The sequence below is a fragment of the Macaca mulatta genome, chromosome 12 (genome assembly GCF_049350105.2).
Source record: "Macaca mulatta isolate MMU2019108-1 chromosome 12, T2T-MMU8v2.0, whole genome shotgun sequence".
NCBI lineage: Eukaryota > Metazoa > Chordata > Mammalia > Primates > Cercopithecidae > Macaca > Macaca mulatta.
In genome coordinates, this window is record NC_133417.1 from 143,869,872 (window position 1) to 143,885,285 (window position 15,414).

A 15,414-nucleotide genomic window follows, 5' to 3' on the forward strand; every position below is an offset into this window, starting at 1 on the left:
CAAAAAAATTATTTGTTATTTACCTGAGATTCAAATCTAACTGGTGTCCTATATTTAATCTGACAACCCCATCTTTTTTTTCACCAGCTCTTTCTAGCAAGCTTCCCTCTGGGTGAGCTCTGGCAATGTGGTTCTTGACCTATGAGGTATGTTTTCTTCCTGCATGACCCACCTCACCTCTCTTGCATGGCTCTGTTCTTCTTCTTCTTAGATATGAGCAGACCTGACCATCACATTCCAAGTAGCAGTGGAACCGGGTAATAACATGTGATCTTCCCTGCATATAAGCAACCCCAATCTTGGAGTGTGTGTGTGTGTGTGTGTGTGTGTGTGTATGTACACATATACACTGAAGAGTGCATCCTGAATATTATCAAAAGCCTTTTGGCATCTATTGAGATAATCATATGGTTTTTATCCTTTTTCCAATTGACAAGATTTATATTCATAGATGTCTTACATTGCATTCCTGGAATAATCTTTACTTGGCCATGGTGTATTTTTTCCTTTATAGAGCACTGGTCTTCCTTCCCTAGTTTTTCATAGAAGAATTTGTTATATGTATTTATAAAAGAGAACGCTAGAGAAATAATTATGCTTGGTTCTAAAATGAATTGTAAACATTTCCATTTATTTCATTAATTAATTTATTTTTTTTTTTGCTATTCTTCAAAAGATTTCATTTGGTGCACTAGTCCTAGATTTCATTTAGTAGAGACAGGGTTTCACCATGTTGGCCAGGCTGGTCTTGAACTCCTGACCTCGTGATCAACCTGCTTCGGCCACCCAAAGTGCTAGGTTTACAGATGTGAGCCACTGTGCCCAGCCCAAATCATCTCCTTTTAACAACCAATGTTGGTAATTTTTTTAGAGAACCTTCTGCGTTGAGATTCTGTTTTCCAAATATAGTAGTGTGGGGTGACTATAACATTGTTTATATTTTAAGATCTCCTCCATATCATTTATATCTCTTTGATAAATCCTAATGGTGTGTATTTGTTTTTTCTTTATTTTCTACGTAATTAGGCTTCTCAGTGGTTTCCTTAGTGTCTTTTCAGAGAACCAGCTCTTAGAATTATGAATTTTACTTTTTCTCTTCACTCATTCATTGTTTCCTGTTTTCCATCTTTCTTTATTCTTTTTGTATATCTTACATGTTTTCCTTGAAGGCATTTTGATGCCTTTTTTTCTAGCTCTTTGATTTGGAGACTTCTTTCATTCACTTTCATGCTAATTGTTTAACATCTACCTGGTAAGATTTAGGAAATAACTAAATTAGATAATCTGTATATAGTATTTAGCACTGTGCTTGGAACATAGTAAATACTCCATAGATTGTGGCCACTGATAAACATGACAATAAGGACAAACAAAATATTTTAAGACTTTTTTTTTTCCTGAGTACAGTTTTGAGCCAATTTCATATACTCTAATGTGTACTATTATAATTATAATCACTTCCTTAATAATTTGCATTTGTGATGGCATTTTTTTAATCAAATATTTATTTGTCAACTATTTATGTAGTCATATATATTGTTCTCAAGAGGTTGTATTTTTTGGGTATAACTTTTAAATTGTTCATAATTTTATAAATTAGTATTTGGTAATATACCATTTTCTTTTAAATCTACAGAGGTATAATTCATTGTTTGGTATATGGTATATTTTTGTGACTGTTCCATGAATTTGAAAAAGTAATATGTATTCCATCTTTAGAAGGTGCAAATCGTAATATATCTATTAAAGCAGCCTTCTTAATTCAGATTATTTAGATACTCAGTATCCTTATTAAAGATCTGCTTCTTGACTTTAAGATGTGTAATTGTGTCTGCCACTAAAATTATGTTTTTCTTTTCCTTTTTTTTTTATTTTGAGACAGAGTCTTGCTCTGTTGCCCAGGCTGGAGTGCAGTCACGGGATCTCTGCTCACTGCAACCTCTGCCTCCCAGGTTCTCATGCCTTAGCCTCCCGAGGAACTGGGATTACAGGCATGCACTACCATGCCCGGCTAATTTTTGTATTTTTAGTAGAGATGGGATTTCACCATGTTGGCCAGGCCGATCTCAAACTCCTGACCCAGGTTCACCTTGGCTTCCCAAAGTGCTGGGACTACAGGTGACTAAAATTATGTTTTTGTCAGTTTTTCCTTATGTTCTGAAGAGTTTACATTTTAAATATTTTAACATTATGTTATTTGGCACAGAAGTATTTATGGTATCATATTTTGTATTCTAACTTTTATCAATTTTAATCATATATGATATATTTGGTCCTTCCTCTGCCATCTGGTTATATTTTTATGAATGTATTTATAATTTATGTATAGACTTACAAATTACACCATACAAATTATTTTACAATTTTATTTTTAAAATAACTTGTTTCCTTGTGGTAGAATACATATTTATCAGAGACATTATAAAATGTAATTAACAAAAAAGAGAAAATATAATTTTCCTATGGTCTCTTAAACCACCACTAACTTTGTTATTTCTTTGTTGAAGTTTTTCATAACTATGTAATGTATAGTTTTATGTATAAGAATGAAATTTCAATGTAATATGGTTTTCTAATCTTTGTTTTTCATTGAATGTGTAAAGACTTACATTCTCCAGCTTGTAAGTTAAACTAATTCCCAGTGAAAATAGCTCCCAATAAACATTAAAATTTTGCATCACTTGACCTACAGGACCGAATATATATCTGCAGAATATTCTAGCCATTAATAACAAAATAGACATTCTTCTCACGTGCACATCCAGTACTCTAAGTGCTCGGCCATAAAGCCAGTCTCATTACATTTTTAAAAAATTGAAATCATACCAACCATACTCTTGGACCACAGGGGAGTAGACATAGAAATTAATACGAAGAAGATCTCTCAAAACCTCATAATTACATGGAAATTAAATAACTTACTCCTGAATGACTTTTGGGTAAACAATAAAATTAAGACAAATAAAAATATTCTTTGAAATAAGTGAAAACAGAGACACAATATAACCAACATCTCTGGGATGCAGCAAAATCAGTGTCAAGAGGAAAGTTTATAGTGTTAATCACCTACATCAAAAAGTTAGAAATATCTCAAATTAAGGGTCTAAAGTCACACCTAGAGGAACTAGAAAAGCAAGAATAAACTAATCCCAAAGCTAGCAGAAGAAGAGAAACACTAAAATTAGAGCAGAACTGAAATAAATTGAGACCCAAAAATCCACACAAAGAATCAACAAAACCAAAAGTTGTTTTTTTGAAATGATAAGATTGATAGACTGCTAGCTAGATTAACAAAGAAAAAAAGAGAGAAGCTCCAAATAACCATAGTAAGAAATGACAAAGGTGACATTACAGCTGGACCCACAGAAATAAGAAAGATTCGCAGAGATTATTATGAACACAGCTATGCACACAAACTAGAAAGTCTAGAGGAAATGGATAAATTCCTAGAAATACACAACCTCCCAAGATTGAATCAGGAAGAAATCAAAACTCTGAACAGATCAATATCAAGTTTCATACTTGATCAAGATTCAAACTTGAATCAGTAATTTAAAAAACCTACCAAAAACAAACAAAAAACAAAACAAAACAAAACAAAACAAAAAAACAGGGCAGACGGAGCCGTAGCTGAATTCTACCAGACGTACACAAACGGTGGGTACCAATTCTACTGAAACTATTCCAAAAAATTGAAGAGGAGGGACTCCTCCTTAACTGATACTCTGAAGCTAGTATCACTCTGAAACCAAAACCTGGTGAAGACACATTGAAAAAAGAGAACTAAAGGCCAATATCTCTAATAAACATAGATGCAAAAATCTTGAACAAAATACTAGCAAACTGAATCCAACAGCACATGAAAAAGTTAATTCACCGTGATCAAGTAGGCTTCAGTACCAGGATGCAAAGTTGGTTCAACATACACAACTCCATAAACGTGATTTACCACATAAAAGAATGAAAACCAAAAACCATATGATCATCTCAATAGACATGGGAAAAGCTTTCAATAAAATCCAACATCCTTTTATGATAAAAAACCTTCAACAAACTAGGTATCAAAGGAACATACTTCAAAATAATGAGAGCCATCTATGACAAACCCATAGCCAACATAATACTGAATGAGCAAAAGCTGGAAGCATTTCCATTAAGAACTGAAACAAGATAAGGATGCCTACTCTCACCACTCCTATTCAACATAGTTCTGGAAGTCCTAGCCTGAGCAATCAGGCAAGAGAAAGAAATAAAAGGCATCAAATAGGGAAAGAAGCCAAATTATCTCTTTTGGCTGATGATATGATTTTATACCTGGAAAACCCTAAAGATTCCACCAAAGCCTCCTAGAAATGATATGTACTTCAATAAAGTTTCAGCATGCAAAATCAATATACAAAAAATCAGTAGCATTTCTATACACCAGTAATAATCAAGCTGATAGTCAAATCAAAAACATAATCCCATTTATAATAGACACACACACACACACGCACACACCTAGGAATATGTCTTTGCAAGGAGAACTACAAAACACTGCTGAAAGAAATAGTAGATGACAAACAAATGGAAAAATATTCCATGCTCATGGATTGAAAGATTTAATAACATTAAAATGGCCATACTGCCCAAAGCAATCTATAGATTCAATGCTATTCTTATCAAACTACCAACATCGTTTTTCACAGAATTAGAAAAAACAATCCTAAAATGCATATGGGATCAAAAAACAGCCCAAATTGCCAAGACAATTCTAAGCAAAAAGAGCAAAGTTGGAGGCATCAAATTACCCAACTTTAAGCTATAAACCCAAACAACGTGGTGCTGGCACAAAAACAGACACATAGACCAAAGGAACAGAATAGAGAAGCCAGAAATAAAGATGCATACCTATAGCCATCAGATCTTCTACAAAGTTGACGAAAATAAGCAATGGGGAAAGGACTTCCTATTCAATAAACGGTGCTGGGAGAGCCCGCTAGCCATATGCAGATGAGTGAAACTGGACCCCTACCTTTTACTGTATACAAAAAGTAACTCAAGATGGATTATAGATTTAAATGTAAGACTCCAAACTACACAAATCCTAGAAGAAAACCTAGGAAATACCATTCTGGCCTTGGGAAAGAATTTATGACTAGGTACTCAAAAGCAATTGCAACAAAACCAAAAATTGACAAGTGGTACCTGATTAAACTAGAGAGCCTCTGCACAGCACAGCAAAATAAACTATCAACAGAGTAAACAGAAAACCTACAGGATGGGAGAAAATATTCACAAAGTATGCATCTGAAAAATGTCTAGTATCCAGACCTTTTTCTGTAAGTGTATTAGTGTATTCTTGCATTGCTATAAGGAAATACCTAAGTATTACCTGGGTATTTCCTTATAGCAATGCAAGAATACACTTGTACAGGAACCATGGCAGCATCTGCTTCTGGGGAGGCCTCAGGAAGCTTATAGTCTGTTACTGTACTCTCTTGTCCCTGTTTTCACCATGGGGTGTGCCTGCTCCCCTTTCTCCTTCTGCCATGACCAGATCTCACAATAACTGACCCACTATCATGAGGACAGTACCAACTGAAATGCTGCTAAAGCTTTCATGAGAAATCTGCCCCCATGATCCAGTCACCTCCCAACAGGTTCCACCTCCAACATTGGGGGTTACATTTCTATATGAGATTTGGGCGGAGACAACATCCACACTATGTCGATAAGGAGCTTAAATAATTCAACAAGCAATAATGAAGAACATTAAAAAGTGGGCAAAAGACACGAACACACCCTTCTCACACTTGATCTTAGCCAAAAGGCTTAAAAGTGATGAACACACACTTCTCAAGACACAGGTGACCAACGAACATGAAAAAATGCTCGACATCATTAATTTTCATATAAATGTGAATCGAAATGACAATGAGCTACCATCTCACACCAATCAGAATGGCTCTTATAAAAAAGTAAAAAAAAAAAAAAAAAAAAAAGTTTGCTGCTGGCGAGCAGCAGAGAAAAGGGAATCCTTATACCTGTTGATGGGAATGTAAATTAGTTCAGCCCCTATGGAAAGCAGTCTGGAGATCTGACCAGCAATCCCATTGCTGGGTATATATCCAAGAAAAAGAAATCATCCTATCAAAAAGACACATGCACTGGTATGTTCATCGCAGCACCAGTCACAATGGCAAAGGCATGGAATCAACCTAGGTGCCCATCAATGGTGGATTGGAATAAGAAAATATGGTACATGTATACCATGGAATACTACACGGCCTTAAAAATAATGAAATCATGTCCTGTGCAGCAACATGGGTGCAGCTGGAGTCCACTATCCTAAGTGAATTAACAGAAACAGAAAACCAAACACCACATGTTCTCACTGATAAGTGTGAGCTAGACATTGGGTACACATGGAAATAAAGAGGGAGACTCTAACTAGGGGAGGATGGGAAGGAAGCAAGCGTTGAGAAACTATTGGGTATAGTGTTCACTGCCTGGGTGGGGTGGGATCATTTGTACACCAAACCTCATTGGCACATAATGTATCCATGTAACAAACCTGCACATGTACTCCCGAATCTAAAATAAAAGTTGAAATTATAGAAATAATTTCACGTCACTAGGTTTTCATGTAGAACATGATTTTATTTTATTTTTTTGAGATGGAGTCTTGCTCTGTCACCCAGACTAGAGTGCAATGGCACGATCTCTGCTCACTGCAACCTCCGCCTCCCAGGTTCAAGTTATTCTCATGTTTCAGCCTCCTGAGTAGCTGGGATTAGAGGCGCCTGCCACCATGCTCGGCTAATTTTGTATTTTTTAGTAGAGATGGGGTTTCGCCATGTTGGTCAGGTTGGTCTCAAACTCCTTACCTCAGGTGACCCACCCACCTCAGCCTCCCAAAGTGCTGAGATTACAGGCATCAGACACCGTGCCTGGCCTAGAACATGATTTTTAATGCAGTGTACTATTCTACCTTATATGCATATTGTCTTTTTTTGCCCCTCTTTATTTTGGTTTTTATGCTTTTTTGTTGTTTGTTTGTTTTAAGCACACACCCCTCACTGCTTGCCAGCACTTGGGAGGTTCTCACTCTCATTTCTTCCTATTGAGAACCCACATGTGATTAAACACTTAGCATGCATTCACTTTTCCCCTTTACCAGTCCTATTTCTGTGACTTTGGGATTCTAGAAACAGACTGTTCTTAAATCACAATTTAGTATATTGAGATTTTTTTGGTACCTTCTAAGAATAATTGCTTTGGCATTTACATTGATTTTATTTTATTTTTCGAGATGGGGTCTTGCTCTGTCACCCAGGCTGGAGTGCAGTGGCATGATCTCAGCTCACTGCAACCTCCACCTCCCTGGCTCAGGTATTCCTCTTGCCTCAGCCTCCCTCGTAGCTGGGAGCACAGGTATGCACCACCACTCCTGGCTAATTTTTGTATATTTTGTAGAGATAGGGTTTCACCATGTTTCCCAGGCTGATCTTGAACTCCTGGGCTCAAGCAATCCACCTATCTTGGCCTCCCAAAGTGCTGGAATTACAGGTGTGAGCCACTGTGCCCAGCCTGCATTGATTGTATTACTCCCATTTACAGTTTCTTGGACCGAATGCCTTTGTTTACGGGGTTTCTTACTTATCACCACCTTTGCTGCCATGTTCGCCCCCTCTTGTGCTGCTTTCTCTAACTTGGCCTCTGCTGGCTGGAGTTTGCAGATGGAATAGCGGTGCGGGGGTGTTGCATCCTCCCGGCCTCTCCATCTGACACTGTCTTTCTACAACCTTTTCTTGTGGCCAACACCTGGGCTGTGTATGGAATTCTTGGGCACAATGTCCCTGAAGAGCCTGTTGGAATGTGCTTCGTGGGCTTCTGGAGTTTTCTCTGGCTTCACCTGAGGCCCATTCATCTTTCTTCCTTCTGTGATCACCTCTGTTACCTCTCTCGTCGCCCCTCCTGGTTCTTCTCTCTCTGGTCACACCTGTCTTCCTCAGTTCTTCAAGTAGTTCCTTCCTCTCCCCTCCCACACTCTCCCCTCTGCCAGGAACCAGACCCCGTGCATCACCTCAATGTCAGAGCTCACCATAATCTTCGGTCAAGTTGTTCTCAAACTCTCAGCCTCAAGTGATCTGCCCACCTCGACCTCCCAAAGTGCTGGGATTACAGGCATGAGCCACCGCGCCTGGAAAATTCCTTCAGAAAACTTTTGATCAGGTTTTCCCTAACATGTAGTTTGCAGCAGGGGATGGGTATTGTGCTGTGTTTTGTAAGAATGTAACACAATCCATGCCATAGAAATCCAGGGGCAGAGCTTTTCTAGAGACCACTGGAAATATTCCCAATGTGGAAGAAGGGTGTGTAGAATTATTTCACAAAGTGGTAGTGACAGAGAAAAAATTCCTGTACCCAAGACCTTTATTGTTATTGGTGTATTTCTAGGTGCTTCTTAGCTTTGTGGAACGACTGGAATAAATACAGCTCACTCATTCCTGACCCTTCCTCTTGAATGTCCTGAATGTTGGCTTCTCTACAAGTCTTGACAACAGTGTTCTTGAAATGTTTTTTCAAATGACTACACAATGACAGCTTGCCCAGGCAAAATGTTGATAGTCAGTAAAATGTGAAAGTGCTTAATTAATGCTTGTAAAATTCAAAAATACATCCACTGATGCCACAATAATTCACTCAGCGTTCTACACAAAAACATTGTCATTATTTATAACAGGGATTGGCAAACCTGGCCAATGGCCTATTTTTGTAAATAAAGTTTTATTAGTACACAGCTATACCTACCTGTTTATACTTTCTGGCTGCTTTCATGCCACAAGGGTGGAGTTGAGTAGGTGCAGCAGAGACCAGATGTAATGGTTGGTTTTATGCACCAACTTGATTGGGCCAGAGGATGCTCAGATATGTGGTTAAACATTATTTCTGGTGTGTCTGCAAGGGTGTTTCTGGAAGAGTTGAACATTTAAATGGTGGACTAAGTCAGATGGCCCTCCCCAGTGTGGGTGGGTGCATCCAATCCATTGAAGGCATGAATAGAATAAAATGGTGGAGGAAGGTTGACTTTGCTCTCTGCCTGATCTCTTGAGCTGGAACATGGCTCTTCTCCTGCCCTCACTACTCCTTGTTCTCGGGATCTTAGACCAGGCCTGGAATTGACTCCATCGGTTCTCCCACACTCAGGCCCTCAAACTACATGGGTTTTCCTGGGTCTCTAGCCTGCAGGTGGCAGATCATGGGACGGCTCAGCCTTCAGCCTTCCTAATCACGTGAGTCAATTCCTTAGAATAAATTGTATATGTGTATATATAATATATATGTAGATGTATATATATGTATCTGTGTGTATGTGTGTGTATATATATACACAATGTGTGTGTGTATATATATACACATATGTGTGTGTGTGTGTATTCAATTGGCCCTATGTCTCTGGAGAACCCTGACTAATACACCATATGACCTGCAAAGCTAGAATATTTACTATCTGGCCCTTTACAGAAAAAGTTTCCACTTCTGCTCTATGTCCAGTATAGGCAGCAGTTGTCTTTAGCTCAGAGACACGCAGCTAGAGACGAAAAGTTTGAACACAGTTTATGAGGGTGGCAAGAATGAAAATCCTCTTTATATAACAAAAGAAAATGAAAACCAAAAACAAAACAAAGAACTCTGGTTTGCTCCCGAGTGTCTATTCTGGTGTTTATTATTGAATGATGTTTTTCCATAAGCACATGATGATGGCTAAAAAAAAAAAAGTTTCTGAGGAGGTGATTTTCCATAAACAGAGTAGAGTGCCTTCTCCAACTGGAGTCATCCTAAGCAATAGAGGACACATCAGAAATGTTTCTTAACCTGTGTTTTGTGACCTAGTTTTCATGTGGATTGAAGAAAGGGTTCATGTAATCTCCAAAGACGAGACCTGGTCTTGGAGTCTGAAGATCTGGGTTCGTGGCCCAGTAACAGACCACCCCATCACCACAGCTCGGGTGGGTCCCCCACATGATCTTGGCTTCCTCTCTGTACAACGGACCCTCTGAGAAGTAGCCTTCTGACGTCCCTTCCACCTCTGAAAGCCTGACCCTGTGAGTTCCAATCTAATGGAAATGTCGGCCTCCTTCTGACTCTACCCCTGATAATGTGATGGTGTGAGGTTAAAATAAGGAAGCTCTACATGTAAAATCCCCTGGTTGTAATGTGTGTTGCACATAACTTCTGAGGAAATGGTTATTCAGTTTCACCAGGTGAGTGAGGAGATGTGGCCAGCATTTGGGCGTAACAGCTAAAGCTTTTGTGGAAAAAGGCAGGAGGAGGGGGCGCCGACCTTGGAGAGACTAACTGGAAGGTCGGCTTGGACCAGGAACACACAGTGTGCCTGAATCTGTTTTGTATTTAGAAAAAAATTTACAGTGAATCCATGATTTTATTCATAACACACCCATTGCAGATGATTTTAATTGTTTAGTTTTTAAATGTCTGCAAATCCCAACACTTCTCCAGCCTCCAGCACGGCTCTGCTCTGAGTGGTGTGTCTGTTTTGGTTCCTAATTTCACAGTCCATAGGTCCTGGGTCTCTGGAATATTGGGAGTTCGGGTCGGGGAACAGCAGCGACGAGGCCTCCACACAACAGTGTGATTCTATTCCTTGGAGTAAGCGGATTGCAGTTTGCACAGCACATTGCCAGGGGCACCTCAAATTGAGGCCAAATGGCTCTGAGGTCGCATTCACTTCCTGATAGAGCGGCTGAGAGGTTAAATAAGATACATATTTAAAATGTCCACCGAACCTGGCTCTCAGTGACAGCTCAGTTAGTGATGGATATCCTTACGGCAGAGGGAAAGCTGTTGGAAAAGAGCGGAGATACATCCCATTGTATCTGGGTGTGTGCGTTTATTTTGATTAAGGGACTGTGAGAATCAATGTTTGGATTAGAATTCTGAGAGCCTGAGGATTTCAGTGGCTCATCCAGTGGCCACGTGGGTAATTAAGGGCAGAATGGTCTTCAATCTTTTCTTCCTTTTAATTGAAAATCTATTGAAAGAGTAGAGTGTCCTAATCAATGTCCCTTAATGGCACCAACACTCATGGACAGCCTAATCGCTTTGGCATTGTAACCACAGCCTGGACTCCATGTCCACCTGGAGGCCTCGTGGCAAGTGCAGGCAGGAGGCTTAGGAGGAGTGGCAGAGCACGGGGGTCTCACATACTCAAACCCTTAAACCTGTGGCAAAAATCATGCAGAACTTGGCCAGGTGCAGTGACTCATGCCTGCAATCCCAGCACTTTGGGAGGCCGAGGTGGGAGGATCACCTGAAGTAAGGCTTTCAAGACCAGCCTTTCCAATGTGGAGAAACCCCATCTCAACTAAAAAGACAAAAATTAGCTGGGTATGGTGGCAGGTGCCTGTAATCCCAGCTACTCAGGAGGCTGAGGCAGGAGAATCACTTGAACTTGGGAGGCGAAGATTGCAGTCAGCTGAGATCGTGCCATTGCACTCCAGCCTGGGTGACAAGAGGGCAACTCTGTCTCAAAAAAATAAAAAATAAAAAATAAAATAAAAAAATCATGCAGCACTTGGCAACGAGGGTGAATTTGGGAAGCCTGGGCCGTTCACTAAGGCCATGCCAATCACCTTTGTTAGTTGCTGATGACAAGGTAAGGGAATTAGACTTACTAACTCTAAGTAAATGTAAGGCAGAAGCTCACGTGAGAGCAGCAGGAAGTGGGGATGTTCGAGGCTGACTGTGGCTGTTCCCTCCTGGGAAACTGCAGGTCTTGCTTCAGGCCAGATCTTGTTCCAGGTGAGGTCTTGTCATCTTCTAGCAGATCTGGGAAGACCATGCCCAGTGATTCCGAGAGACTGCATCGTCCTGTACCCTCTGGGACCGGCATGAGTCCAATGCAGAATTTCCTAAACTCGGTTCTGTTGAACGGTCTTCTGGGATCCATCAACAGATGGCTTCCCCGCTGTCACTACTACTCACATGCAAAGGATCCTTGCAGTCAAACAAATCTGGAAACGGTATATTCCGTTTACCTCCCTCAGCTTGACTATGCTCATTAGCACGCTGAAGGCTTACAGCAATCCTGCAGCGAAGTGTTTACCTTTGGGTTACAGGAGCCTTCTCGACCTTTTCAGAGCCAACATACTGTTTTCCATAGCACCACAGCGAGCATCAACTCTTCTGCAGACTCCAGCGTGGAAACACTGTTGGGACGCAATCCATGTTCCACTCCCGTGTCCTAAAAATGTTGTTTCTCCCATGAAATCTAGTCTCTTTTTCTTTTTAGGGTGTATTAGTTTCAACTGGGTGAAAGCCTGGAGTTTCTTGGCATTTGATAATTTTTAATTTGTTCAATATTTTACTTTAAACAGCATATTACTTTTTATGCTCCCATTCACTTATTGGGAAAATACAATTGTCCTTGTTATTTCATGGGGAACACACAGTTCATTGCTGAATGGAATAAACTCATCTTTGTTAATCTATCAGACACTACCAGCGCGATGACAATAGTTTTTGTTGTTGTTGTTGTTGTTGTTTTGAGACAGAGTCTCGCTCTGTCACCCAGGCTGGAGTGCAGTGGCCTGATCTAGGCTCACTGCAACCTCCACCTCCCGGGTTCAAACAATCCTTCCGCCTCAGCCTCCCAAGTAGCTGGGACTGCAGGTGTGCACCACCACAGTGGGCTAATTTTTTAATTTTTAGTAGAGATGGGGTTTTGCTATGTTGGCCAGGTTGGTCTTGAACTCCTGGCCTCAAGTGATCCATCCACCCCCTCGGCCTCCCAAAGTGCAGGGATTACAGGTGTGAGTCACTGCACTGGGCCTGATAATAGTTTTCAGTCGGCTGGAAATCTGTGTTTAGGGGCATGCTTGCGAGGGGGCTTGCACCATTGCAGGCACAGGGAGGGAGGGCTGGCTGGGCAGGCATTTGGAGCCCCCTAAGAGTGAACAGCACACACCTGGTGTGGAGCTGACTCCGGTCTGGCCTTCCCTGCTGAGCCCCGAGGCACCTGTCCATGGTGAAGTCTAAGAATGCCTAATAGTGGCAGAAGGGGTGGCTGAGGGTTAATAAAAGAGGCCCAGGACTACACAGTGCAGAGGAAGATGGCGATTTGGGACAGGGGGAGGGGCGCTTGGTCACTGCTTCCTCCCCCCAGGTGCCCACTGCCATCTCTGCTTCCCCAGACTCTTCGCAGAGCCGGGCATACAATTGATTAAACTAATGTGCGGATCATCAGTGCAGTGCCGTGGGTAGAAATACAACTTTTTAAGCCAGACAGACCTGGGTTCGAACAGACAGTTCCCCACAGTGAGACCCTGGCTGAGGTCACGGGACCATCTGTAGCTCTGTTTGGGCATTTACAGTAAATGGTAACTTCTGCCTTGCAGGTTATTGTGAGGAGGAAATGGATGTTACAAGCCTGGCATTGTGATGACGGGGCACGCTGCAAGACTGACTATGTGGCATCTCTTCAGGCTGGGGCCTTGGGGAGGATGTTTCCCTAGAACATCCTTGCCTCCTGCCAGGCCTTCTTCTGGGCAGGGACAACAACCAGACTTTGAAATTCCTACCCTTGGTCAGTGTCTCTGGCTGCTCAGTTTATTGATCAAACATGGGATTGTTGGGCCCAGAGGAGACAGTTGTTCAGCCCAGCACAGGCCATTATCTCTTCTTTCAGTGGGAAAAGTGCTCCTGGGTTTAATTAGGGCTGACATTGAATATTACTCAGAGACAGGCATGAGGGAGGTTAAGCACAGCTGATGGCACATCAACTACTTCACCAAAGGCAGAAAGGCCTTGGAATCTGGGGACTGGCGCCCCTCCCCGGCTCCACTGCTGATGGGCAGGAGACCAGGCTGAGGCCGCCTGTCTCCTTAGGACCATCCAGGACCTAAGCACATGTCACCAACCTTTTGATTTTATTTTTAGCTGATTTCTACTTGCTTTTACGTCGCCCCAGTTCTGTGTGTATTTAGAAGTGTCTGTAGGAATGACATGGTTGCTATTTCCGGAGGGCTGGTTTGGCTTTGGGCGTGATATTCTTCGCCAGGCACAGTAGTGGCTCCCCCATTTGACAGAGAAGACTGTGGCTCAGGTACATGTGCCAGGAAGTGGCAGAACCAGGGCTCGACCCAACTTGGAGATCATTCCATGCCTGGAATATTGACCACTGCCTGCAGCAGAGGTTCTCGGCCTGCACTGCGCAAGAGAGCGGCCTTCCTGGACGCTGCCCACACGGGGAGCTCCATGCTCTTCCAGTGACCAGCGGTGGTGCTGGCAGTGCCGAGGGTGAGGGGGTCCTGAGGGGCCAGGGCCAGGACCTGTCCACCCAGACGCCGGGGAGAAGGCAATGAGGCTGAGCTGGCTCTCAAGGGCGCTGGCCCTGGGGAGGGGAAACCCATGCCAGCCTTGGGGATGACGAGTACCATCAAAATGCCCCATGCACCTGGAGAGCATGTGCAGAGACCTGGCCATGCCCAAAGGGGGTCCCTCTCCGGGACCACTTCATGTGGCCACAGGACACCTTCTTCAGGTGGGATCTCAGGTAGACGTCTCTCCTTTCCCACTTGAAGTACAGAGTGTGGGGCTGGAGCCCCCTCCATTGGCTTAGCCAGATCCCGACACTCTCCCAACCAGGGATGCATGTGCGGTGTGTTTGTGATGTGTGTGAGTGTGATGTGTGTGGTATATGTAGTATGTGTGCTATGTGTGTGTAGTATGTGATGTGTGTGGTGTATGCAGTATGTGTGCTATGGGTGTGTGTGATGTGTGTGAGTGTGATGTGTGTGGTATATGTAGTATGTGTGCTATGGGTGTGTGTGTGATGTGTGTGTAGTATGTGATGTGTGTGGTGTATGCAGTATGTGTGCTATGGGTGTGTGATGTGTGTGTAGTGTGTGATGTGTGTGGTGTATGCAGTGTGTATGGGATGTGTGGTGTGTGTGTGTGATGGGTTGTGTGTTGTGTATGTGTTGTGTGTGTGTTTTGTGTGTTGTGTATGTGTTGTGTGTGGGGGGTGGGTGTGGAGGGGTGTGCATACATGAAGGGGGTTGTGTGGGGGAATCCTCCAGATACTACACAGAAGCCCTCAGGCCCCAACAAGAAGCCATATTTGCTGTGCTGAGAGGCCATGGAAGCTTCGGGATCCAAGGCTGTGAGCGATTATTCTATTCAATATTAACTTTTTTCCTAGAGTTTTCCAAAGTGGAATCTTACTCTTTTATAAACGAAAAGGCCCCTCTGTTACTCACATTCTTTTTTGTTCTTCTCTTCCTCCTACTAGATGAAGCTCAGAGAGTGCTCACCGGGGCAGTGGCCGGATGCCCAGCGCGTCGCCTTCCTTGTCAGTCAGTTCGCCCTTCCTAGACGTTGGTCACGGCAGATCCTTACCGGTCACAG

General features: G+C 42.3%; 1 pseudogene across 1 annotated transcript in view; it reads right to left on the minus strand.

The window, feature by feature from the left end:
• LOC708350 (uncharacterized) overlaps positions 1–14,417 on the minus strand; it is a 33,790-nt pseudogene extending 19,373 nt beyond the window's left edge. The window contains exon 1 of the transcript XR_013401834.1: positions 14,171–14,417. The product of XR_013401834.1 is annotated as an uncharacterized LOC708350 (transcript). The remainder of the gene's footprint in view (positions 1–14,170) is intronic.
• Between the last annotated feature and the right edge of the window lie 997 nt (positions 14,418–15,414).